Raw genomic sequence first — 27386 nt, 5'->3', positions numbered from 1 at the left:
TCATGGGTTAAAAAACAAAACAAAAAACCACTTCATCTGAAGAAGTGAGGTGTTTGGTTTTTTTAACCCACGAAAGCTTATTCCCAAATAAATTGCATAAGTAGTTCTATAAACATGCTAGAAGGCTAACTACTAAGATGGGTAAACTTGAGTGCCTGGTATTAAATAAGGGAATTGATAGAATAGGCATCAAAGAAACTTGGTGGAACAATTGTAATCAATGGGACATGGTAATACCAGGATAGAAAATACATAAGAATGACAGAATAGGTTGTGCTGGTGGGGGAGTGACATGATGTGAGAAAGCCTAGAGTCAAATATAATAAAATATTAAATGAATCAAACAGTACCATAGAAGTTAAATACATTCTTTGTATTGGTGTTCACTGTAGGAGGTGGTGAGGTAGATTCCCTAACCTGAGCCATTCATTTTAGGTGACAAATCCTAGGAACTGTTCCAGATTGAGGTGTCAATACAGGTGGTTTTGGAACAAATTAAGTTAAACAATGATAAGTCACTGTGACCAGACAGTATTCACCCAAGAGTTCTGAAAAAAACTCACAGTTAATAACGTGGTATGTAACCTATCATTTAAATCATCATCTGAACGAGATGACAAGAGGACAGTTAGTGTGACACCCGTTTTGAAAGGAGGTTCCAGAGGCAATCCTGGCAAATACAGGCTGGTAAGCCTAACTTCAGTACCAGGCAAATTGGTTGAAACGATAGTAAAAAGGAGAATTATCAGACAGATCAGTGTTTCTCAGACTGGGCTCCCTGGACTCCTGGGGCTCCTTGGCATGCAGGAGGCACTGGGAGGAAGAGGAGGAGTTGATCAGCAGGCCCGGTGGACCCCCTGGACAACTTCGGTTCTCCAGTGTGCAGGAGGTGCTGGGAGGGAGAGGGAGGAGTGGGGATGGGGCATGCTCGGGGAAGGGGGCAGAAAGAGGTGGGGCGGCAGTGGGGCCTTGGGCTGAGCAGGCAGCTTGGTGGTTCATGAAAAAATTTAAACTTAAATCAAAATGTGGGTCCTCGGGTTGCTAAAGTTTGAGAACCGGTGACATAGATGAACACAACAAAATTACTCATGATAGTTAAGCAGACTGATAAGTTACAAAGGGCTCTCACTGAACTGGGTGACTGGGCAACCAAATGGCAAATGAAATTCAATGTTGATAAATGCAAAGTAATACACATTAGAAAACAATTCAACTATACACACAAAATGATTCTTTCTAAATTAGTTGTTACCACTCAAGATCTTGGAGTCATTGTGGATAGTTCTCTGAAAACATCCACTCGGTGTGCAACAGCAGTCAAAAAAGGTAACAATGTTGGGAATCATTAGAAAAGGGATAGATAAGACAGAAAATATCACAGTGCCACTCTATTAATCCATGGTACTCCCACACCTGGAATACTGACGGGAGTTTTGGAAACCCCATCTCAAAAAGAGATATGTTTGAACTGGAAGAGGTACAAAGAAGGGCAACAAAAATAAGTAGTGTATGGAACAGCATCCATATGAGAAGAGATTAAAAAGACAGACTTTTCAGCTTGGAAAAAAGATTACTTGGGGGAATATGATAGAGGTCTATAAAATCATGAATGGTATAGAGAAAGTGAATAAAATAATGTTATTTACACCCCCCGCCCTATGTAACAAGAGCCAGGGGTCACACAATGAAATTAATAGGCAGCAGGTTTAAAACAAACAAAAGAAAGTACTTCACAAAAAGTGTGTAGTCAACCTGTGGAACTCATTGCCAGGTGATGTTGTGAAGGCCAAAACTATAACAGGGTTCAAAAAAGAAGATAAATTCATGGAGGATAATTTCATAAATGGCCATTTCCTAAATGGATCAGGGATGCAACTCCATGCTCTGGGTGTCTAGCCTGACAGAAGCTGGGAGGGGATGGATCACTTGATAATTGCCTGTTCTGTTCATTCCCACTGAAGCATCTGGCAGTGGCCACTGTAAGGAAACAAGATACTGGGCTAGATGGACTTTGGTCTGACTCACTTTGGCCGTTCTTATGACAACACTAAAGCTATATCTACATGACAACATAGCTATGCTGGCATAACCCCCTCCTATAGATGCAGCCTACATTGACAACGAGGCCTTGTCTACACTACAGGACTATTTCGAATCTACTTAAGTCGAATTTGTGGATTCGACCTTATGAAGTCGAATTTGTGTATCCATACTAAATACACAAATTCGAACTTCTGAGTCCACATTCACGGGGCCAGCGTCGACTTTGGAAGCGGTGCACTGTGGGAAGCTATCCCACAGTTCCCGCAGTCCCCGCTGCCCATTGGAATGCTGGGTAGAGCTCGCAATGCCTGCTGGGTGAAAAAATGTGTCGAGGGTGGTTTTCGGTTACTGTCGTCATTGAACCATCAATCACGCCCTCCCTCCCTGAAAGCGCCGGCGGGAAATCTGTTCGCGCCCTTGTCTGGTCGGTTACAGCGCGGACGCCACATCACTGCGAGCATGGAGCCCGCTGCGATCATCGCTGCACTTATGGCCGTTGTCAACTCCTCGCACCTTATCGTCCACCTCTGTAACAGTCAGCTGCTGAGAAACCGGGCGAGGAGGCTCCGGCAGCGCGGTGAGGAGAGTGGCACAGACCTCTCAGAAAGCAGGGTACGCCGGGCAGTGGAGATCATGGTGGCAATGGGTCACGTTCATGGTGTGGAACGGCGATTCTGGGCCCGGGAAACAAGCACAGACTGGTGGGACCGCATAGTGCTGCAGGTCTGGGATGACACAGGGTGGCTGCGAAACTTCAGGATGCGTAAGGGCACTTTCCTTGAACTGTGTGACTTGCTGTCCCCTGCCCTGAAGCGCCAGGACACATGCATGCGAGCAGCCCTGAGTGTGCATAAGCGAGTGGCCATTGCTCTCTGGAAACTAGCAACGCCAGACAGCTACCGGTCAGTAGCGAACCACTTTGGCGTGGGCAAATCTACCGTGGGGATTGCTGTCATTCAAGTAGCCCACGCAATCGTTGAGCAACTGCTCTCAAAGGTAGTGACTCTCGGAAATGTCCAGGTCATCATAGATGGCTTCGCCGCGATGGGATTCCCAAACTGCGGTGGGGCTATAGATGGGACTCACATCCCTATCCTGGCACCAGCCCACCAGGCCAGCGAGTACATTAACAGAAAGGGCTACTTTTCAATGGTGCTGCAAGCTGTGGTGGACCATAGGGGACGTTTTATCAACATCAACGTCGGGTGGGCGCGCAAGGTTCATGACGCGCGTGTGTTCAGGAACTCTGGTCTGTTTAGACGCCTCCAGGCAGGTACTTTCTTCCCGGACCACAAAATAACGGTTGGGGATGTGCAGATGCCTACAGTGATCCTCGGGGACCCGGCCTACCCGCTAATGCCCTGGCTCATGAAGCCCTATACAGGCGCCTTGGACAGTGCGAAGGAACTCTTCAACTACCGGCTGAGCAAGTGCAGAATGGTGGTGGAGTGTGCTTTCGGACGTCTCAAGGGGAGATGGCGGAGCTTACTGACTCGCTCGGACATCAGCGAAAAGAATATCCCAGTAGTTATTGCTGCTTGCTGTGTGCTCCACAATCTATGTGAGAGCAAGGGCGAGACCTTTTTGGCCGCTTGGGAGGTTGAGGCAAATCGCCTGGCTGCTGTTTACGATCAGCCAGACACCCGTGCCGAGAGAATATCCCAGCGGGAAGCGATGTGCATCAGGGAGGCTTTGAAAGCGAGTTTCCTCGCAGAGCAGGGTAACCTGTGACTGTCCACTTGATTTTAAGAGAGCCTGATCATGGGCCTGTGTCTGTATGTGTCCAGTTAGATCTGAGCTCACAAACCCGGTTCTCCAAGTTTCCCCCACTTCCAAAGCACGTTTTAAAACTAACGAAATGTTACAGTAATTAATAATAAATCTTTCGTTGACTTTGCATTTCTGTTTCTTGGTTGAAACATGGAAGCATTCTGTGCTGGGTAAGGTGTGCACTGATGTACAGACCGCTTGTCCAAAACAGGACGGACAGCCTCCTGCTCCTACATAGGTCTGTGGGGTGGGGGACGGTTTACGGTGGTTCTGCATGTAGGGGGAGGGTTGCAGGAATGGGTGGGTTTGCAGGAAGGGGCGAGGGGTGCCGTCTTTGGATAGGGGTTTACATGACGGCTGTGGGCTGTGGGTTTGGGCGTTGGAAGGGGTGAGGGGTGTGGGGGAAGGGTGAGTATCTGCCCCTGGATGAGGGCTCTTTTTGGGGCTCAGGGCACCGGGGAGGATCGTGGCTACGGTCGAAGTGCATGTGAAGGGAAGCCTGCCTTTACATTCGGGGATGGCAGGCACCAGGACCCTGGACAAGCATACACATCAACGAAAGACCCGGGGCAGCATACACCACACAGACTGACCCTGGTGCCTAGTGACTGCAGTCTGTGTGTGCCCTGCAGTTGACCCTGCACCCAAGTCTGTACCATGGTACTGTGGGCTATGCACTGCAATTACAATTCCCCCCCACACACACACATGTTGCAGCGCAGGCGTGCGTGGACAAAGCTCAACAATCAATTTGATTTGAAGCAGAGTCATTTTATTTCTCTCCAGCATACATCTTTATACACTTAAAGCAAGCAATCAAGCAATTGCTAATTGGTTAATAAAATACACACAGGCAGCAGCTGTAACTTCATTGGCTAATTAACATCCTGGCCAACCCTCTAATTTATTATCCTGTTATTGCCTCCCAGCAGATAAGAACTAGCCTCATCCTAGAAACTTGCATATCAGTTTCCCACACTCTCATGCACAACAATCCCACACTTCCCCCCTTTTCTCATAATAAAAAAGGGAAGGCACAGCAAAACGTTCCCAGCTCATAGCATCACATTACTACAATCTATTACACAGCAAAACTAAAAGCAAATCTAAACACCAGCTGCCTAACTAAACCGTAACAATATCTTCCGCAGTGCCCTACTTTTACCTATACATCCCTCCTCCAGGTAACACAAGTGGCCCAAGGGGCCAGGAGGGTTCTGCCAATGTGCAAACACCCACAAAGCAGGTTTCCAATAAGGGCTTCCACTGCAGCAACATGGGGCAGCAGGCAGAAAGCCGTTGTATTTATGGCACTCTGCGCCAAAATCAGCCAAGGCCGGACCCACTTCGCCGGAATCCACCTTGCTTACTAAATTCCCATTTCCCATGCAACTTATCTGATCCCAGTTAGGCCACCTGGCATTTGCCTCGCTCTGGCAGTTCCCTACTTTCTCATAACAACTTTATCTCATCCCTCTGTTCTTGTAACCACGCTGCTGTAATTTTCCACCAAGGCAGCATAGGGAAGATGCAACCGGACATCTCCCCTCTATTCTTAAACACAAAAAAATTAAAAACATCCAATAAACTACACCAAACTTATAACAAAAGGCATACAAACAAAACAAAAAAATTAATATACCTTATGCTACAAAGCTCACCTATAACCATGCAATTCATAACATACAACACCAACAACATCAAACAAAACAAAACATAAAACATCAAAATACAACAACAACAAAAAATAATAAATTCTGCAGGATTCCCCCATACTCTATTGCACACCAAATTGTGACAAATTGCTGTTACCAATTCATCCCTCATATGTCAGGTGATCAAACTGACACTGAGGGAGGGGGGGGTCCTAAAAAAAAAACCACAACATAAACCACATAAAAATCTTAACACAACAATAATTCTGGCCAAAAACAAACATAAAACATAAAACATAAATTTAAACTCCATAATAAATGCATGGTCCTTATTAAATACTATGCAGCTAACACCAATTTTCTTTAATATCTAAAAAACAAAAACAAAACTACCCCTACTGGGCAAGCAATCATTACATACAATATACAAATACCCTCATTACTATCAAGCAAAAAAAAAAAAATTACATCATCCACTAAATCATTTACAATAATACAATTGCATCCTGGTTTACTTCTAAATTCAAAGCTATTCACAGCTTAAGGGTTCTTACTATTAACTTCTACTTTTTAACACTAAAAAAAAAAAAACATCACCACTTATATGCCCTTAGCCTAATACAATTACAATTACATAGCACAATATACAATCTTCAACTAATACAACAAAATATTCATGGCCAAACAATTGCAAACTAATTTCTTTGCCTAAAATTATTTACAAACATTTCAAAACACCAAAAACTTTTCTCTAAGCATTTTTACAAAATTCAACCTCTATTCCCTCTGGCAACGATAGAATTAACCTTTTACTCTCGCTACGCCCTCAAAGGTTATCAACCAGTATTCCAAGCTTGTTGTCTGTTGCCCGCCGCCTGGGCCCGATCCTTTTTTCCTCTTCAAGTTCTCTATCTATTGCGTGCCTGCCTGGGCCCGATCCATATTTCCTCTTGCTAAACCATACTAGCCCCTACCTTTCTGGTATCTTCTGTGAACAACTATCTGTACTTTCCCACCGTGGGGGCTACATCAAATATCAAACAATCATACAACTGCCAATAATCAGTACATAATACAAAATTTACAAAAATCTAAAAAGGCTAACAAAAGCACTTTACATAAAGGTATTTTGGGTCACATAAATTCAAAGCCATTCTCCCAAATTACCTAGATTTATGCCTACAACTCACAACTCCCCCCTTGAGAATACTCAACAAACCTTTTGGCTGAGTTTTCTCAAACTTGAAAAACAACAAACAATTAAACTCTAAAAAGCTGGGGTAAATAATTTCACATTCATCCTCCCCATGAACCCGGCAGGGTTCGATATGTAAAAGCCCTCACCCCCCAACTCAACTGGTTTACATGCTGGGGAGGGGCACTGCAAATATTTACACTTTTACTTAAACAGTGTCTAAATATATTTTTACAACTCCAGATCAGATGGTACTCCTAATATATTTGTAAGGGCAGTGGGCTATCCTGGTGCTCAAAATCACTCCGAATGGCCATCAGCTGGCCATTCAAAAATTCAAACATACTAGCTCCCACGGCAATGCTTTCTCAGCCTCAATAAAATAAGGACATATCATTTACAATTCAATTAGGGTGGGCTATACATACTGAAGGATTTATCCAAAACACAGGGCGCAGCCTGTAGAATAAACCCCGAAATTCAATTAATACCACAGTTCCAAACATAAGTCCCACAAATTTCGTCCTGCCAGTGTGTAATTCTTTGTTTCTTCACCAGGGTCAGTTCTCAATGTCTTTTTAATCAGGAATTTCTGGACTTTGGCAATATCAACAACATAAGTGTTTTTTCTTGTTTTCCACCACCGGCATGGTTCAGCTTCTACGGGGGAAATTTACCAGGACATCATCCCGTAGTAATTTTGCTTCTTTCAAAAAACAAAAAAAAAAAATTCCAATAACACAATGGGGGCTGCCAAGGGACACCTTGTCCCTTTTTCATGCTGTCCAAAAACACAATAGGACTAAAAAATTACATAGGCCAATCATCAGTAAAAAAATTCTTCTGATGTGGAGGGGTCTTTCTGCAGTAAAAATCATGGGTCCAAGCAGTCAGTCTTTTTTGTAGCGTTTCTTTACCCATAAGAAAAGAAATCTAACACATTCCGGTAATACCAGGCCGAGTTTTGCAGCTCTCATTAACTTTTTTGGGCCCAGTCACGCTCTCTTTAGTCTGGGCTGTTCGCCAAGTCTTATCTTTAGCTTGCTTAGTTAACTCATGCTGTTCCTTTTCCTTCCCTGCTTGGCTTCTTTTAATCTGTGAATCCTGTGTCAGCTATTGCTGCTCATACCGGAGAAGCATAATGGTTTTCCCAGCACTGTCCCAGGCTCAAACCAGCCAGCCTTCTCCGGGCTCCTGCCAAAACAACTTACTTGCTTGTAGGTCCGAACGACCTCCGGGGCCACGGCACGAGCCTCTACCTGCGCCGTGCACTCCAACGTCTTCCCGTCCAGGGCTCGCTTCCAGCGGAGCACCTCCTCGTCCTGTGCCCGAAGGCCGGTCGGGAGAAGCCTCCACAACTCCCCCTCTCTTGTTAATAAGTAAGATAGTGCAGCAGGGGAGATTCTTTTCCCCTGTCGGTTCATAATGTACAACAAAGGCTTCTGTGTTATCTTTTCTTCAGCTGATACAGCGGTACTCACGTTAGCTGCTCTGCCCTTATCCACCGCGGCTTATAGCCGCCCTTCTCCTCCGCGGCTTGTAGCCGCCGCTTATCTCCGCGACTTATAGCCGCCCCTCTCCTCCGCGGCTTATAGCCGCTCTCCTCAGGGCTCAGGTGCGTCTCTCTTTTCGGACGCTCGCGGGCTTCTCCGGCACTCCCCGCCGCAGCTCCTCCCCGCCTCTGGGCTCAGGCTCCCAGCCACTCGCCTCTGGGCTCAGGCTCCCGACACTATCATCATTCGATACGAATCACGTCGGGGTCCGGGGGCTTCCCAAGCACTCCCCGCCGCGGCTCCCAGCCGCCCGCCTCTGGGCTCAGGCTCCTGGCCGTTCGCCTCTGGGCTCAGGCTCCCGACACTATCATCACTCGATACGAGTCACGTCGGATAAGCACTCCCCGCCTCTGGGCTCAGGCTCCTGGCCGTTCGCCTCTGGGCTTCTCCGCCTGGGTCAGGCCACCGACACTTTCATTCGATACGAATCACGTCGGGGTCACCATTTGTTGCAGCGCAGGCGTGCGTGGACAAAGCTCAACAATCAATTTGATTTGAAGCAGAGTCATTTTATTTCTCTCCAGCATACATCTTTATACACTTAAAGCAAGCAATCAAGCAATTGCTAATTGGTTAATAAAATACACACAGGCAGCAGCTGTAACTTCATTGGCTAATTAACATCCTGGCCAACCCTCTAATTTATTATCCTGTTATTGCCTCCCAGCAGATAAGAACTAGCCTCATCCTAGAAACTTGCATATCAGTTTCCCACACTCTCATGCACAACAATCCCACACACACACACCCACAGAAAGTCTTCTGACACGAGAAACGTGACGGAAACAGTGAGTAACACCAAACCGCTTTTAATAATGTAGTACACAGTGGGGGGGTTAAACTTGGAGTTGGGACTGGTTGATGCTGTAAGGAAAGAACTTGTACAAATTTACAGCGCGAGAGGTGTCTCGAACATTAGCGGTCTGCTGCGGTGCAGGGACAGTTCTCACGGCCCCTACCGCCCCTCCTTCTTGTAACTTTGGGTGAGGGGGGGACAGGACTTCTTGGCGTTGGAGGGCGGTTGCAGATGCACTGCAGGGGGGCTCTCTCCTCCTGCCTGCGGTCTTGCAGAACATCTACAAGGCGCCGGAGCGTGTCCGTTTGCTCCCTCATTAGACCAAGCAGCGTTTGAGTCGCCTGCTGGTCTTCCTGCCACCACCTATCCTCCCGTTCCATGTGTGTGCGATGCTGCTGACACAGGGTCTCCCTCCACTGTCTCTGCTCTGCCGCCTCCGCTCTGGAGCAGGCCATCAGTTCCTGGAACATGTCGTCCCTAGTCTTTTTCTTTCGGCGTCTAATCTGAGCCAGCCTCTGCGAGGGGGATGCCGGGGCAGTCCGGGAAAGAGGCGAAGCTGTGTGATGCGAAAAAGTAGGTGATTTCCTTGAACACATACATGTTTGCCAACAGTAAACACAGTCTAGTCAGTTTCAGTTAACAAGACCAAAGAGGGAACCAAGTCTCAGGAGATCTCAGAACTAGTCCGAGATTTCGGAATACGCTCTCATTGGCGGCGCCATTGCACTGGAGAGCGCACAAGCGAGGAAAGACAGCTGCATCCCTCTTGCACAAAGTCCTGGTAAGCCTTACAGTACATACTGCTTATCAGTTAGTGGTTAGCTGTGCTCTCCTGCTAAAGGCAATGTGCAAAGCAGAAAGGATGAGCCTTTTGCAGCCCCTCCCGCCAGTGCACGGGAACGATCAATGGATGCTTGTTCTCTGTGGCCTCTCGCACGTGGCTGTTAGGCGAGGGTCATTGTTATGCAACCTAATTGTAAACCATTAACAATAGTAACACTACACTAATTGCCCTACTTAGATTCAGTATTTGCAGAACGAGATCACCCTGAGGCGGGTCACTCGTGCCCAGAAAGACAGGATGTTACGGGATGCACTGTACAGACCAGGACCATATGCAGCAATGCTAGTCGAGGCAATGGTTCCACTCTATATTCGGATGTCCTGGCGTGGAAGAGTCTGCTTCTACGGCGCGCCCAACAAGGCACCTCTTCCGATGAACCTCATGCGGAGGCTTTGCGAGGAATTGAATGACACCTTCGTGGAAATGTCGCTAGAGGATTATTTTTCTATCCCCATTTGTGTGGACCTTCTCTTCATATAGTTTAATATTTAGAATTTTGTAAATACAGTTTCTATTTTTTCTATAACAATGTTATAAAAAATAAATGTTTATACGTGTGTAGCACTTACCGCCTGATCCTTCCCCTGATTCCGAGTCCGGGTTAACGGCAGGGGAGGGTTGGTAGGGGATCTCTGTGAGGGTGATGAAGAGATCCTGGCTGTCAGGGAAAGCGGGAGTGTGTTCGCTGTCGCCTGCGCCGTCCTCAAAAGACCCTTCCTCATCTTCCCCATCGGCGAACATCGAGGAGGAACTGTCCCGGTACACTATTCCGTCCTCGGAGTCCACCGTCACTGGTGGGGCAGTTGTGGCAGACCCACCTAGAATGGCATGCAGTGCCTCGTAGAAGCGGCATGTCTGGGGCTGTGCTCCGGAGCGTCCGTTTGCCGCTCTGACTTTTTGATACCCTTGTCTTAGGTCCTTGACTTTCACGCGGCACTGCATCGCATCCCGGCTGTATCCTTTCTCTTTCATGGCTTTCGAGACCTTCTCAAAGGTCTTCGCGTTCCGCTTGCTGGAGCGCAGCTCCGAGAGCACAGACTCCTCGCCCCACACAGCGATCAGATCCATGACTTCCCTGTCAGTCCATGCTGGGGACCTCTTTCTATTCTGGGATTGCCCGGACTCCTCTGCTGGAGAGCTCTGCATCGTTGCAGGTGCTGCGGAGCTCGCCCCGATGTGCAACCAGAACGTCAGATTCAAAGTGCCCAGACAGGAAAATGAATTCAAATTTTCGCGGGTCATTTCCTGTGTGGCTGGGCAGAGAATCCAAGCTTGGACTGCTGTCCAGAGCGTCAACAGAGTGGTGCAGTGTGGGATAGCTCCCGGAGCTACTAAGTTCGATTAGCATCCACACCAAGCCTAATTCGAGCTAGCCATGTCGAATTTAGCGTTACTCCACCTGCCGGGGTGGAGTACCAAATTCGAACTAAAGAGCCCTCTAGTTCGAATTAAATGGCTTCCTGGTGTGGACGGTTGAGCGGTTAGTTCGAATTAACGCTGATAAATTCAAATTAAAGTCCTAGTGTAGACCAGGCCCGAGTTTTCCTTTTGGTGTAGGAACACCATCTCCCTGAATGTTAGCTATGCAAACAGAAGTACTTCTCTTTTGCCATAGCTGCATTGACATTGTGGATTTTGTCAGCCCTGACTGACTAACTGTAGACCACGCCTACAAAGCAGCTGTCAAGCTTGGACTCCCTATGGCAGAACTGGCCAGTGAAGCCCAAAGTAATGCGCTTCAGTCATTTTATCAAACATAATAGGGAGTGGGATGGAAGGAGGGATATAGAACTGTACAAAACAAAATATTTTGCAGCCTGCTTCCATAGCCATTTGTTTAGCTGTAAGGCAGAGGTGCTCTAGTACATAGGATTAGTAGAGTTACTTAAGATATGATAAATACAAAGTAGATACTCCCCAAAGGCTAATGGCTACACAATTGATGCTTGTATTGAGTACTACTGCATCAGTGCCAGAGATATTTTCATGATCTCTCTTTATGTATCTTATTGCATTTTTGAAAAGATACTTAAACTTGAACAAATGATCGATTTCAATTGACAGATGAAATCAGATATCTGACTGCTTGAGCAGCCTGTTTGTCCAATAGATTTTACCATCTGATTCTGGAGTGGACTTCCTGTTTTCACATATGTCCTTAGCATGTGTAATCAATTAATTCCTCATTAAGTTTTTCATTTGTGCTTCCTGCAGTCCCCTGAGACAGTTCTTGCTATCCCAATTGATGCTACAAAGATTATTAGAATGCTTCTCAGTTTGGTGTACTTTCTGTAACAGAAACTGAAAGTGTTTAACTGTTCTTGAACTGTAATTGCATGGATAGGCAGCCTCTGATTTTGCAAGAATTGATGGCTAGTACAGCTGCCCACTAGGAACAGCAACAAATTTCTCTCTCAAGTCTCAGTTTTTAAATGTCACTATTCCACTATATCACTCCTTTCATACCAGGTCCCACCAGAGTGATACACAGGAAATAAATTGTGTATATACCAATGCTTTTTTTCCCCCTGAAGCCAGACTACAGTGAAACATTGTAAGTGATGCTCTTTGTGTAAGTGATTAACTAAATCAAACTTTTGGAGCTTTTCAAGTAGCAGTCTTCTTGCTTTAGACAGAAGATAGTGCAGTGTGTTGAAAATACATTTACATTTCTCTGAAAGATCATGGTTAGTCTAATTTGATATATTTGCATAGAAAGCATGCAAGTGTGTTGTCTGCTTAGAAGTGCACTTTGAATTTGCCTCCCAATGTTTCACTTGATTGCTTTAACATCATGAAAGACACCTGTTACAATATTACAAATGAGGTTTTCAATGCACAAATCAAGAAACTCAGTTACATAGCAAATTTAAGATTGCTGTTTGTGTTACATGCTAATGCAATACACCATGGTCAACAAGTCAGGATTTGCCAATAGTTGTGATATAGCTGTGTCTGAGACAAATGTTAATTCCTATTCTAATTATAGATGAAGACATGTCTTGATGCAAGACTTGTGGAGCTTAGGAGCTCTTCAAGTCTGCTGAGCTGCAGGTAGGGAGCCTGGGGAGGTAAGCTCTCTGTTTAGCTGCATGAGTCATGGGAAGTGTCAGAGTCCAACTTGCTATGTTGGAATCTGTTGAGGTGCTGCTGACGGTGGCTGTTACTTCATCTCTAGTCACTAGGGCAGACAATCTAGTCTGGCACACGCTGTACTAGTTGGCAGTTCAACAAATTCACAGGTTTTGTAATTCTCCACCTATTAACTGAGCCCCATGACTTAACTTTGGTCTCTGCCAAGGGAAAAGTAATTTACCTTACCATGTGGTAAGATATCACAGTTCTGTTGTCCAGGTGTCTACAAAGTGCCTAGGCATGACTGCAATACAAATCAATAATAATCCTCCCACAAAGAGGCTATTGGCCCTCCCCAGAGAAATGGAGGGGCCAAAAAGGAACTAGGGGTCAAGTAATTACTTGGGGAGAATTCCAGGGCAAAGACCAGAGTGTGGACAGAGGTTGAACAGAAGGGGGACACTGAGTAGATACCCCAGACAATGCCCACACTAATGTCTCCTCTCTATTTGACCTTTGGGAAGGCTGTGGAGGCCCAGGAGAAATGATTGCCTCCACCACAGGAGTGAAGTTATATCAAAGAGATGGAGGTCAACTAAGTGTCTTGTACAAATATGGAGCGGGGGGTGGGGGGGGGTGGAGGAAGTTATAGGAACAAGAGAACCAGAAGAGATCACCAAACAGAGGACTCTGCCCCAGCCTGACAATCAGATGTGTGTGTAGAAAGCATCTTGTGTTTTATCTATGAACAGATAGTGAGTTCAGAAACTACATTAACCATCCATGCAATAAACTCTTATTTTGGGAACCTCCATACTTTCTAAAGTTTCAGTTTTAAAACTTAAAGATCAGTTTTAAAAAGAAACAGTTAAAATTAAGTCATTTGCCCAGAGCTCATTTAACACTGACAACTTTCCATGCAATTTTCAATACCTGGCCACGGAATAGAAATTGAAAGGTTCAGTGGGTAATGTTACTGTGCATTATAAGAATATAATTTCTCCAAATATGAACCAATCTATTCATAAGCTTTAAAAAAGTAAAACAATGTATAAAAAGCAGATTTTTAAACATTAAAACAATGCATATGATAGAAGTGAAAATGCTGGACTAGATGAATTTTTTAGGTCCTTTCCAGCCCTGCCCCTTCATTGAGGCAAGACCAAGTAAATCTAGACCATTCCTGACAGGTATTTATCCAGCTTGTCCTTAAAAACCTCCAGTGATGGGGATTCTACAATCCATCTTCCACTGCATAACTATCCTTATAGTTCACAAAAGCTTTCTAATATCTAACCTAAATCTCCCTTGCTGCGGATTAAGCCCATTCAGTAGACACAGAGAACAATTGATCCCTATCCTCCCTATATCCCGTCTTCCCCCCGTGTCTCCTTTCCTCAAGGAGAAGCATGCCCAGTCTATTTGTTTAACTTTTCCTTTAGGTCAGGTTTTCTAAACCTTTGATCATTTTTGTTGCTCTCCTTTGGACTCTCTCCCATTTATCTACAACTTTCATGAAGTGTGGTGCCCAAAACTGAGCATAATACTCTTGCTAAGGCCTAATCAGTGCTGAGTAAAGCAGGACACTTCTGTTAATACACCCCGGAACAATATTAACCTTTCTGCAACTGTATCACATGGTTGTCTTATATTCAATTTGTAATCCAGTACAACCCCAATTCTTTTCTGCAGTACTACTGCCAACCCAGTCATTGCTCATTTGAATTTAAGAAGGAAAATGTAGTACTTTGCACTTGTCTTTATTTACTATCATTTTGTTGATTTCAGAGCAATTGTCCAGTTTATCAAGGTCATTTTAAATTCTAATGCTGTCCTCCACAGTGCAACCCTTCTCAGTTTACCGTCATCCACAAATGTTATCATACTTTCCACTCCACTATCCAAGTCATTAAGATATTGATTAGTACTAAACCAAGGACAGGCTCTACAATACATCCTCCCAGCTTGACAGCAAACCATTGATAAACTACTCTGAGTACAGTCTTTAAGCCACTTGTGTACCCCACCTTACAGTAATTTCATCTAGACCACATTTCAGAAAGGCGATATCTTAAAGGGATTAAAGATTTATTTTTGTTTTTTTTAAGTCTGTGCTGCATTAGAGATATTTAAAAATGGACATTATGAAAATCCTTTAAGTTTGCTTACAATGCACAACCCCTACATGTTTGAGATTTAAACTTAATAAATGTTCTCCTTTATACCACACATTAGGGATGAAATTCAGAGAAGGGATTGAGTCTTGGGTAAAGTCCCCAAACTGCCAGTGAGAGTCTATATTCCAATACCTTTGGGGCCATGCAAGGCTCCAGTGGCACTTCTCTCTGAGACACAAGGGTTAACAGAGAGGGCAGTAAAGCAGCTAAAGGCAGTTAGCCCTCCTGTAGCATATCTAACAAAGGCCTTGGCTACACTGGCACTTTACAGCGCTGCAAGTTTCTCGCTCAGGGGTCTGAAAAAAACACCTCCCTGAGCACTGCAAGATACAGCGCTGTAAAGCGCCAGTGTAAACAGTGCCGCAGTGCTGGGAGCGTGGCTCCCAGCGTGGCTCCCAGCGCTGCAAGCTAATCCCCACGGGGAGGTGGAGTACCTGCAGCGCTGGGACCACACTCACACTTCAAAGCGCTCCCGCAGCAGCGCTTTGAAGTTTCGAGTGCAGCCAAGCCCAAAGAGAAAGACAGTTGATGGGTTTTGGGGAGTGGGGAGGCAGTCCAGCCTGTCTAGACTGAGGGAAGTTTTTGTTCCACACCAGCAAACAAGACTGAAGAGAGTATGTTTGTTGCTTTCTTTCTCCCTGTATGCCAGTCATGGGAGGGTTATAACCAGTCAGGAAAGGGTTAACCCAAGAAAGAGAATGGACTCGGCAGGAGCTGTGTTTTGTTTCAACACATTCTTGAAGAAAGAGGGATTGGAGCTGTGGGTTGGTTATTTTTAAGAAGGCATACACTTACCTTTGGCTTTTTAAAGATGGGTGGAATTCCAGAGACTATGGCTTGTCCTCTGCGTAACTGACTTGGGTCCCACTCAGAGACAGACTCTCTTTTGGAGAGAGAAAGTAATCTTCAGGCAGTAAAGGATTTGGGCACCCCTTCCAGAAATACAGCCTTTGCACAGGTCCTGCAATTGGTGCTCCCAGCTAAAGGGAGGGTGGGACCCCCCATCTCACATGACAGAAGGACCATCAAGGGATATTGCCTTAACCAGCCCAAAATTTTGTGCCAAATTCCATTCAAGTACACCTGAGAGAGTGAGGTTTTAAAGCAGAATTAGACCCATGTTCTGAGGGCTGAGATTTGTGTTGGTTTTGTTTAAGAGAAATTAGATTGACAACTTTAGAAAAGTCCCCACACTGACATGCACTTAGAATACTTTTTTTAAAAAAGGTCAGTTGTTGAGCCTACTGAAACAGACTGTCTCTTATAAGACTTGATTGTGCTCCCATTGAAGTCAATGGCAGAACTTCCACAGACATAAATGGGAGCAGCATTAGACAAGTCCTAAAGAATCAAAAAGTGTATCTAACTTCTAGCTTTGGTGAAAGGAGTTCCTAGGCATCTTAACGAATGCTCCCTCTCCAGCCCTAGAATGAAGCGGGTTGGGTTTTGTTTTTAAATGGCTGTAGGGCCCAGGACAAAAAAAGGGGTTGGATTAACACCACTAGAGACTGAATTCTTCTACCCACAGAGCAGGTAGTCTGGCAGTACAGCCTTCCTTCAACACCCTGCTGATGTTTACATTAGCATGGAGGGATCACTTCTTGTGATGGGGGGCAATTCACTCTTCATGTTGCCTCAAATCTTAACCTCTCTGCTGAGACTGCAGAGTGAGAACTACTTATTGGAGTGATTCTATTACATGGGATACTTCTTCACTACAAACAAATACTACCAACCTGTGTTTCACATAAGACACTGAAAAGCCACAGCTTGGCAATTACAATCCAGGCTCCATGTGGCAGAAAGTACCAGTCACTGAGGTATGAAAGGCTCCTTATTTAGTTGCCAATCCTCTGAGCCATCCAGTCTCCCAGAAGAGTGAGAATGCTACATTTGCTCCTAAAGTAGGGTTGCCACATAGCAGCATGATGCACCATCCATTGAATTCACAAGTGTTCTTGAAATTGCTTTGCAGCAATCTAGTCTGAGGATAGCATTCACATCTGTCATCTAACTGTAAGCTACAGTTTATTTCAAAATCCTGATCCACTCCTGCTGTAACTGAAATAGTCTCTCCACAGCCATTTTCCAAATATGCATAAGATTATGTGTTCTCATGAATATATTTGACCTTTAAGATGTTGATCAACATGCATAGTCAGTGACTAATGCAGCATGATTCCGTTGTAAACAGTGTTTTGAATTGGTCTATAAAGAAAACACCTATCTTTTTCCACTTGGCAAAGGGGTGTAGCTACATTGCTGGCTTAGTTTGTGCAAATATGTTTTTATTTAAGCTCAGAAACGTGAATTCCAAACAGTTGAGTTCCCAGATGAGACATGTTATAACATCTAGAGGATTAAGTTTAGACAAAGTGTTGGCTACTAACCACCACTTTAAAGGATAAAATTACTTGTAGCTTTTCCAGCCCACTAAGTGAACATGATTTGGCCTTGAATTGGGATGCCAAGTGCACTTTTTATCCAGTACTGTATGGCATCCATCACATGGCAACTTTGTAAAGTTCAGTGTTATGCCTTCAGACACGTATAGCAAAACAAAACATAGTGTGATGGGAAGGGACAAAAGTGCAAGCAAACACTGTAGATTATTAATAGTTTAAGGAGGATAATCATCAGGGCCAACCTTTTTTAAAAAAACAAAAACAAAAAAACCCCACACACTTTGATGCCTAGATACCCACATTTTCAGAAACTCATTAGACATGGCCTGACTTATAGAAGTGCTCAGCAACCTCAGCTTCCATTGTGAATTGAGACTCAAGTTTGCCTAAGTCTTCTGTTAATTAAATGGCTTAGTTAGCAAAACAGCATGTAAGGCTATGTCTACACTAGCAGTGTTGTTACTCAAACTTTGTCAGTCAGGGGTGTGAAAAAAATCACACCCCGACTGACAAGTCACACCTGAGCTTCTGTCGCAGTGCTATGTTGGCGGGAGATGCTTTCCTGCTGACATAACTTCTGCCGCTCATTGGGGGTAGTTTAATTATGCTGATGAGAGAGCTCTCGGCTGTTGGCATTCAGCAGCTACACAGGAGAACTTGTACGGATGTTGTAAGGTCTCTAGTGTTGACATGGCTGTTTTGATACTAAAGCTAACTGAGCTACTCTGTGCAAGAGACATCCCACCAATTCCTTGCCTCAGATGCATCATTTCTGGATTGCAACTAAGGTTTTACTTGCTTCAGAAGACAGTCATAAAAATCAGTAACAGGTGAGAGGAAAAATATAACAGCCTTTCCTATTGGAACAAAATGAGTGCAAAGAACAGAAAGACAGGTTCAAGAGAACTCAGTATTACACAGGGCCATCAGATGTCAAACTTCTAGCTATATAGCATCTATGATGAAGTAGGGCTATAGTTAAGGAGTGGCTCTGGGCCTCAGTGGCAGGAGAATTGGGTGTGGGAGAGCTGTGTTTTAATGACCTCCTAACCCCTGGTGAAGTTGAATATCATAGCCCCGATGTCAGAGTAGTGCTGTGGGACATGTCCAGAGTAGCCAGGTTTAATTATCTCTTCACCCTCACAGCACTGGAAACTAAGGCCAAGTGTGTGGCCAACAGAAGCAACTACATTTTAAAATGGCATTTCCATCTAGTAACATCAGGTACTTGGAACCACAGGTCTTGCAGGCCAGTGACAGATGGAGTAGGTCCAACCAAATTTTAACTGCCATCTTGCATACTAAAGTACGAGACGCTGAGGCCACAGGAGGGAGGAGCGCAGCACATATCTAGAGAAGTGGACAGAGGTATGTAGCAGTATTTCCAGCTTTAGCAGCACTTCAGCTTCAACCCTCTAAGCGCCTACCAGCACAATAGCAAGCAACCAGCTCTGCTAGACGTACTCATAATTTGAGGTGGGTTGTGAGCCAGAGCAATTCGTACTTTAAACCCAGTGATACTCAGACTGAGGCTTGCGAGCCACAACTGGCTCTTTAAAGTGTCTTCTGCAGATTTTTGCAGCGCATAATTAAATCAGTGTTTTAATTACAGTGGAACCCCTTTTATCCAGTCTAATTGGGACCAGGGCCAGATCAGAATCAAAACCTAGATAAACTAAAGAATGGGAAAATGCCATCTAGTGGCCTCATGAGAGATCACCCACTTCTGGCCCTAGAGTACAGTACTGGTTGTTCAGTAGATGAGGCTAGCTGGCTGTGGGAGGCTTGGATAAACCAGGTTCTATTGTATTAACCCATCTAAGTTATTAACCAATCAGGATGCTTTCACTATGTTATTAACCAATTGCAGTTGATAAAATACTTGGTCAGTCATTTTGCTGTGAGAATTATATAAACAAAATATATCCATCATACTGTTTAAATATGAATATATAGTACTATAGTAAATGAAACAATGAAGTCACAATATTGTGGTGCTTTTAGGTAGTGTTGATTGTTAATTTGACTCCTGAACCACTGAGGTCTGCATATCACTGCTTTAGCCCTTCTGGGTCATCCACTCCTAAATATATCACAGTACAATTCCAGAGTGTCAAGTATCAGAGGGGTAGCCAGGTTAGTCTGGATCTGTAAAAGCAGCAAAGAGTCTTGTGGCACCTTATAGACTAACAGACATTTTGGAGCATGAGCTTTCGTGGGTGAATACCCACTTAATTTTGTCTATTCTTCTTTTCTTGTTTGAATAGGTTTACAACTGCAAAGTCTTCTGACCAGTCTAACCTCCTCCCCCCCGACGCCATTCAGAGGTTTTTCCTGGAAGAAGGTTGATGCTTTTCCTTTTTTCACAGCCACCACATTTTTAAATCTCTACTCTTGTTACACATTACACTTCATGATAACTAAATGCTCTTGAAGGATATTTCCTGATGCTTATCCACTTTATAATATTTTACTGCGTTAAGAAAAGTTTTTGCTTCACAAATACTAAGACTCCAGCACTAAAGATCTTATTTAAAAGCAAGACATTATATACATACCTGAAGTTGTGCTAGTTAATCTCTTTTCTCTCTCCCCCAGAAATCGGTGCAATAGACTAAAAGTCATAAGGAAGCAATGGCTTGCTTCTTCGGGTAGCTAGGTCAGGGATGGACAGGGTCCAGGAGCTTGAGATGCTGAACTCAACCTGGCCTGATTAACTGCTTGACTGTGCCTGGTTTTTAGTTGAACAGCCAGATGAAAACTCAGGCTCTTGATCAAACAGGCCCTTTTTGCTTACTCTTATTGTCCCCTTCTTCATCCTGCCATCTACCACTCTCGCCAGCTGCTGTCATCTGTGAAATGCCAGCACTCTGCATAGTAATTGTGGATTAATCAGCAAACTCCAGTAGTATCAGCACTTGGGGAAAAAAGTGGCCAGCTGCCAGCCACAGACCAAGGGGAGGAGAGCATCTGCACAGGCCCAGCACTGAGACATTTGTAGGAAAGATCTCAAATACTTCAAATTGTGTATAAAAAGATATTTCAGAGCATAGTGCTCTATATCCTCTGCCACGTTCAGACTGCTGGGTCATCTTTTGTGCCTCCAACATTGGCCCATTTCCATTCCTTCAGTAACCCTCTGAAAGTCTGAGCCTGGGAGGTGATAGCCGAGGATCTCAGCACCTCATTGTAGGATTGGGCTCAGCCTAAAACCCAAAACCTTCACCATTTAAAGGCTGTTCTAATCTTACTGATATTCTGAAGGGTAAGCAGAATATACCTGCTTCTGCCTCCAGGACTGGCCAGGACCTGGGACAGCAGAGCCGGGGACTGCCCCGGCAGGGGGCTAAGGAGCTGGGGCAGGGTAGCCCCAGAGGGAGCAGAGCCCCGGAGAGCGGGATGTGGGATCCTCTATGGCCCCGCTGCTTCTGGCCACCCTGCTGCAGTCCCTGGGTGGCTCGGGTTGCTTCGCCCAGCCCCGGCTGCGGCACTGAGGGGTGGCCACCATGCAGCACCTGCTGGCGGCTCCGTGCACCCCGCGAGGTGGCCCCCAGCCCGAGTGTCCCCCATTTGAAGCCTGCCCGACCCAGCCACAAGGTCTGGGCACTGCTCCCCCGCAGCGCAAACTGCAGTGTCCCCAGGGCGCCCCCTGCGCACCACGGGCTGCTGCTGCCAGGGCTGGCTCTAGGCTTTTGCCACCCAAAGCCAAAAAAAAAAATGGCCAGAATGCCGCCCCTGAAAATGTGCTGCCCCAAGCACATGCTTGGCTTGCTGGTGCCTAGAGCCGGCCCTGAGTATGTGGTATACTTTATTGTATCTGCCAAGATTGCATCCGTTTGTAAATCAATAAGTTTCTGGATAGAGTAACAGGAAGAGTATCAACATTTCCCTAGACATCTGCATACTCTAGCACTGAGCATACACTTGTTCTAGAAGCTCAGAAGGCTGAAGCAAGTTTATAGATTAGTTGTAAACATGCATGGCATAGCAGAGCAGGGTTGTCTGTGCATATTTCAATGAAAGTCTTGGCCGTGTGAAACAATTAATCACTTCATGTTTCTCAATACAGTATTAAAAGTTACTTCCAGAACACAAACAGCTATTAACTGTCATGGTTCACGGTGCTTTATAGATCTGGGTGCAGATCCTCAGCTGGTTTAAACAATCAGAGCTCCACTGAAGTCAATGGATCTATGACAATTTACAGCAGCTGAGGATCCATCCTGCAGAGTCCCTTCCCCCTAATGGGCCTTCCAGCAGAATTTAAATTTAAAACAGAAAAGGCGATATAAAAATCATATTTACTTGTGGTATCAATACAAAACAGAGTCACTTTTCACCACATATGCTGCCATTCTCCTCCTCTCCGCCGCACTTCTGGCACTTCATATAAATTGGCCAATTTGAAAGTGAGTTTTGCTCTTGCTTAGTCCATTCAGGTCTGTTCTCACTCATTAAAACACAATGCTACAATGGCTGAAAATGCCCAGAAGAGAAGGTTTCAATCCAAAGAAAAAGATAGCACTGACCTTTTGAAAAGGCAACTTTTTATTAGCACATTTGATAACACCATCATCAGTTGTATTACAATAGTACCTAGACTCCCAATCAACATCAGGACCCCATTGTGCTAAGTGCTTTACAAACAGAGTGGGAGACAGTCCATGCCCTGATGAGTTTATAATCTAACAAGGCAGGAAATATGATAGGGAGAGAGATAGCCCAGAGAAGTAAATGAGTAATTATTTGCCTCTGCTCCATCCTACTGAGCACCTGAAGGCAAGAACAGATTCCAGGTCTCCTGAATCCCAGTCCAATGCCCTCTTATTTAGAGTCTGCATTTCAAGTACGGTGACTAGATGTCCCGATTTTATAGGGACAGTCCTGATTTTTGGGTCTCTCTTATATAAGCTCCTATTACCCCCCACCCCCATCTCAATTTTTCACATTTGCTGTCTGGTCTAAACTGACTGTGGCCCTTTCAAAACTATAAACAGCAAATTTAGTTCACTTTTAACAGAAAACTTTTTCTAACAAACACATTTATCAAAGCATGTGGGAAAAGCGGTTACGATTTCAGTTCCTGTACTGCTGGAGTTAGAAAGTTGGCTGTGGCCAGCACTAAATTTGAAAGCGCTAAATGTAATTTAAAAAAAAAAATCTATTTTCAAATGCATCTCACAGTTTAAAGTGGTGAGAAGTGCCAGTTACTCATGTGAATTGTCAGACTGTGCTCAAGAAGAGAGTGCTGCTTTCTTTAGGAAGATGTTAGCTACAGGACAGAAATAGTCACCAATTTGGTACCTAATTATTCATGCTGTGTGGCATGGCATAAGCTTTTCTCTGTGTGTTTATAGCTGCGTCCCCTCCTTTTGGAGGAAAAAAAATCCTCAAGTAAAAAAGTTTCAAACCAGGGAAAAGGAGCATTGCTCTTTTTTGGTTAAGAGTAAAATACGACAACGTACAACTTTTGCAGTGGATATACAATTCAAGTACACATAATGACCTTGCTGTCAATTGTCAGAAGTCCTGACAGTATATTGTCTTATCTGGCTCATTCAGCTAACCTTCCCTCATGCAAGTTTCATAAGAGTATCATATTAGCTATGTACTCCAACCTTTGCCTGAAATGTTGTTGCCTATGTAAATGTGTTCTAATCAGAAATCTAATTATGCAACATATTAACACCTGGTAATGAATACAAAACTGCTTAGACATTCTCTAGTGCAAGGCAATACCGTTCTTTAATATATTTCTGAAAGTCCAAGGATTTATAAATAAACTGCTGCGTAATGTGCCTTATTTCCATTACAGCAAAGTACAATAAAAATCATTGCATTTCTGACACCTCAGAAAATTGGCTTCATTTATAAGATGTGCTGTCAAAACCCTCCCAGTTGAATTATTTTGCCATATTCCACAATAAAAAATAAGCATTGTATTTATTAGTATAAAGTTAATATAATCATTTGTGTACACAGGAATATTTGCAATTTTATATATTGAATTGGTTAGTAGGAATCCCTCCAACTACTCTCTTGCTACCTACTGTGTGTTCCTACTGAGTATTCCATTAAAACCAAACCTCCTCAAGTTAAGAGCATGCTGAAGTCTGAGTTGAGAATTCAGAAGTCAGTAATATGCTAAGTTAAGGTTGAACATGCAATTGTCTCTCTGCCTCTTTGTGCACTAAAGTTTTATGTGATTATTCCTTGTAATGTATTTGAGTAATTTTCTCCAATTTTAAACAGATAGCATCTACTGCTACTACATAGCACTTGTGAGAGGCATTTCTATGCCAGAAGCCCTGATTAATTTGCTGTACAACTTAGAATTTTTTCAGACACCTTTTGTGATATTCTTTTTGAAAATGAGTATGATCATGTAATTAATGATGCATATATAGAAGGGGCATGAAAGGTTGCACGTTCAGCCTTATTAACTTTTGCATTTCTTGATTTATGGGTATTCAAACATACAGCTATACAGCTCACTCAAAAGGAAATTCCATTAAAATTAGGTTTGTTCTAAGAGAATATATGTTTAAACCAATTGAGTTCACTGTGGTTAGACCCAACTGAATGCTGAATGCTCTGTCCCATACACATGGGAACTCAGTGATGCAAGGACTCTGATCAAGAGCTTGGCACTTTCTCAATGTTTTTGCTCAAGGTTTCCTTCAAAAAGTCACCTTTAAGCAAAGGCCAAGCCTAGACTATTCCAGACCAATAGATTAAAAAGTGTTAATGAAGCCAGATTAGATCTGAAATGATTAAGATTTCCATAACACCTAATGCTATCACTCCATCTATAAATAAATGCAAACATCTGATTAATTCAGCCTTAATTTTCCACACTTAATTCTAACAATGAGGAAATGAAAAATAAGTTTCCATCAGTATTAGCTCAACTGCATTGCCTCTCCTTTTATAATAGTTTATAACACATTTGATTAAAGGTGTCACTTGATATATTAAAAGAATGGAAAATGTTAAACTTAGAAGACAGCTGTGTTAGTTGCTGTGACTTCAAACCTGACCTGGTGCATTTCCTCACTTTGCAGGAACAAGACCTTAAGGGTATGTCTACTCTACAAAATTAGGTCCATTTTATAGAAGTCGATTTTTAGAAACTGATTTTATACAGTCAGTTGTGTATGTCCACACTAAGCGCTTTAAGTCAGAGGAATGTGTCCTTACTACCGTGGCTAGCATCGACTTACAGAGCGGTGCACTGTAGGTAGCTATCCCACAGTTCCCGCCGCCCATAGGAATTCTGGGTTAAGCTCCCAATGGGGCAAAAACATTGTTGTGGGTGGTTTTGGGTATGTCAGTTGCCCCTCCCTCCGTGAAAGCAATGGCAGACAATCCTTTCGTGCCTTTTTTCCTGGGTTACTCGTGCAGATGCAAGCATGGAGCCCGCTCAGCTCCCCATCACTGCTGCTGTTGTGGGCAAGTCTACTGTGGGGCTGCTGTGATCCAAGTAACCAATGCAATCATTGATGTTCTGTTATCAAGGGTAGTGACTCTGGGAAACATGCGGGCCTTTTTAGATTTTCGGTGCATCATATTCCTGTCCTTTGTTGCTGGTGAAGAAGTCTTGCAGCCGTACATTCCAGTCAGGTCGGCGCTGTAACACCCCATAGCACTTCTGTGGTTGACACATGTAACAGCTCCAGGGCTTTTGCTCTTTTGCCTTGGCCGAGATACCTTGCCCTACCCGGACCTCCAAGCATTCGACACAGAAGCACCTGCAGCAGCTGGCATTGCTACACAGCAGCAGCTCCTTGCCTTCGCAGCAGACGGTGCAGTAGGACTGCTAACTGTCCTCATCCACCACTTCCACTGCAACTCTGCTCTCCTGCTCAGGGGATCTGTTCATGAAGCCAGGACAGCAGTAAGGAGCAATTCAACTATAGTCTGAGCAAGTGCAGAATGTGCCTTTGGACGTTTAAAAGTTCACTGTCGCTGTTGGTCAGACTTCAGCGCAACCAACGTTCCCATTGTTATTGCTGCTTGTTGTGTACTCCATAATATCTATGAGAGTAAGGGGGAGACATTTATGGCAGGGTGGGAGGTTAAGGCAAATCGCCTGCTGTCCGATTTTGAGCAGTCAGACACCAGGGCGATTAGAAGAGCACAGGAAGGCACACTGTGCACCAGAGAGGCTTTGAAAACCAGCTTCATGACTGGCCAGGCTTCGGTGTGACAGTTGTGTATGTTTCTCCTTGATGCAAATCCGCCCCTTTTGTTGATTTTAATTCCCTGTAAGCCAACCACCATCTCCCTTTGAAATAAAGTAACTATTGTTTTGAAACCATGCATTCTTTCTTTATTAATTAAAAAAAATAACAGACAAGGTAGCCCGGGTGGGGTGGGGGAAGAGGGAAGGACATGGCCACATTGCTTATTGTAGCCGCACTAAAAATCAAACTGTTTGAATGACAGCCTTCTGTTGCTTTGGCCATCCTCTGGAGTGGAGTGGCTGCGTGCCCAGAGCCTCCCTCACACGTTCTTGGGTATCTGGGTCAGGAAGCTATGGAACATGGGGAGGAGAGTAGGCAGTTATACAGTGGATGCAGCAGGGGGTCTGTGCTCTAGTTGGCTTTCCTGCAGCTCCAACAGACACTTCATCATGTCCATTTGCTCCCCCATTAGCCTGAGATTCACATCCTGCCTCCGGTCTTCACGCTCACTTAATTCTTTCCTGGCCTCTGAATGCCTCCAAGTATTAAGCTGTGCCCTATCAGTGCGGGAGGACTGCATGAGCTCGGAAAACATGTCATCACGAGTGTGGTTTTTTTCACCTTCTAATCTGCGATAACCTCAGGGACGGAGATGATAGGGGGAGCGTAGAAACATTCTATGCTCTATGATTCTGGGGGGACTGCATGGTCACCTGTGCTGCTGAGTTCACCACGCTGACCAAACAGGAAATGAAATTCAAAAAGTTCACAGGGCTTTTCCTGTGTACCTGGCTAGTGCATCAGAGTTCACAGTGCTCTCCAGAGCGGTCACAATGGAGCACTCTAGGATAGCTCCTGGAGGCCAATACCATCGATTTGCATCTGCACTACTCCAAATTCAACCCATCAAGGTTAATTTTAGTGCTACTCCCCTCGTCGGGGAGGAGTACAGAAGTCGATTTTAAGAGCCCTTTAGGACGACGGAACGGGGTTGGTTGTCATTTTAAAATCTACCTAACATGGCTAAATTCGACCTAACTCCATAGTGTAGACAAGGGCTAAGTCACTGATACAGAATCCCACACAGCCCTATTGAATTCAGTAGTGCTTTTCATAGACTCCAAGTCCACGCTAACCAACCCAGCTGCACAACTGGGGTCTGAGTGGGTAACACTGACTTTGTAGCATCACAGATAGGGCTTGGCAGGGTTGTTTTTTTGTTTTGAAAGTTACTAAAGCCCTTTTAAGAATAGAATATTGCTGGTAACACCTCTGCATAAGCCAGTTCAAAGAAGACAGAACCTCTTGAAGCAGAGGCAGTGGGAATGAGCTAGAAAAGGAGGTTTAAATGTTCAAATGCTTTTAATGGTACTCTGCCAAGAAGTGCAGGAGTTAAAATGAAGAGCCAAAGAGGTAGAAACACACACTTCTCACAAGCCCTCATGTGTATTTTGATAGGCAGCACTTAAACAAGAGAAAAAACATTCTTTAGCCTCTAAAGTAACAGTCTCCAGATAACCAGAGAGTAAACTTCACTGTCAGGAAGGTCCCATAAACCACCCACCCTTTTTACAAAAACACACACCCACCACACACACACTCAGCCAAGTTGGCCATAGGCCTCCTGAAGGTACATCCCACCTAGAAGAGCAGCAAACAGCTTCCCTGCTCCTTGGGAAGTGAGTCT

General features: G+C 44.4%; 1 long non-coding RNA gene across 1 annotated transcript in view; it reads right to left on the bottom strand.

Moving 5' to 3' along the window:
• Positions 1–27386, bottom strand: part of LOC123365775 — a 51610-nt gene that overhangs the window by 17261 nt on the left and 6963 nt on the right. Inside the window, exon 2 of the long non-coding RNA XR_006577748.1 lies at positions 15904–15991. This is a non-coding gene — a long non-coding RNA (uncharacterized LOC123365775). The remainder of the gene's footprint in view (positions 1–15903; positions 15992–27386) is intronic.

The sequence above is a fragment of the Mauremys mutica genome, chromosome 3 (genome assembly GCF_020497125.1).
Source record: "Mauremys mutica isolate MM-2020 ecotype Southern chromosome 3, ASM2049712v1, whole genome shotgun sequence".
NCBI lineage: Eukaryota > Metazoa > Chordata > Testudines > Geoemydidae > Mauremys > Mauremys mutica.
The sequence above is the reverse complement of the archived record's forward strand: the minus strand, read 5'-3'. Positions and strand labels throughout refer to the sequence as shown.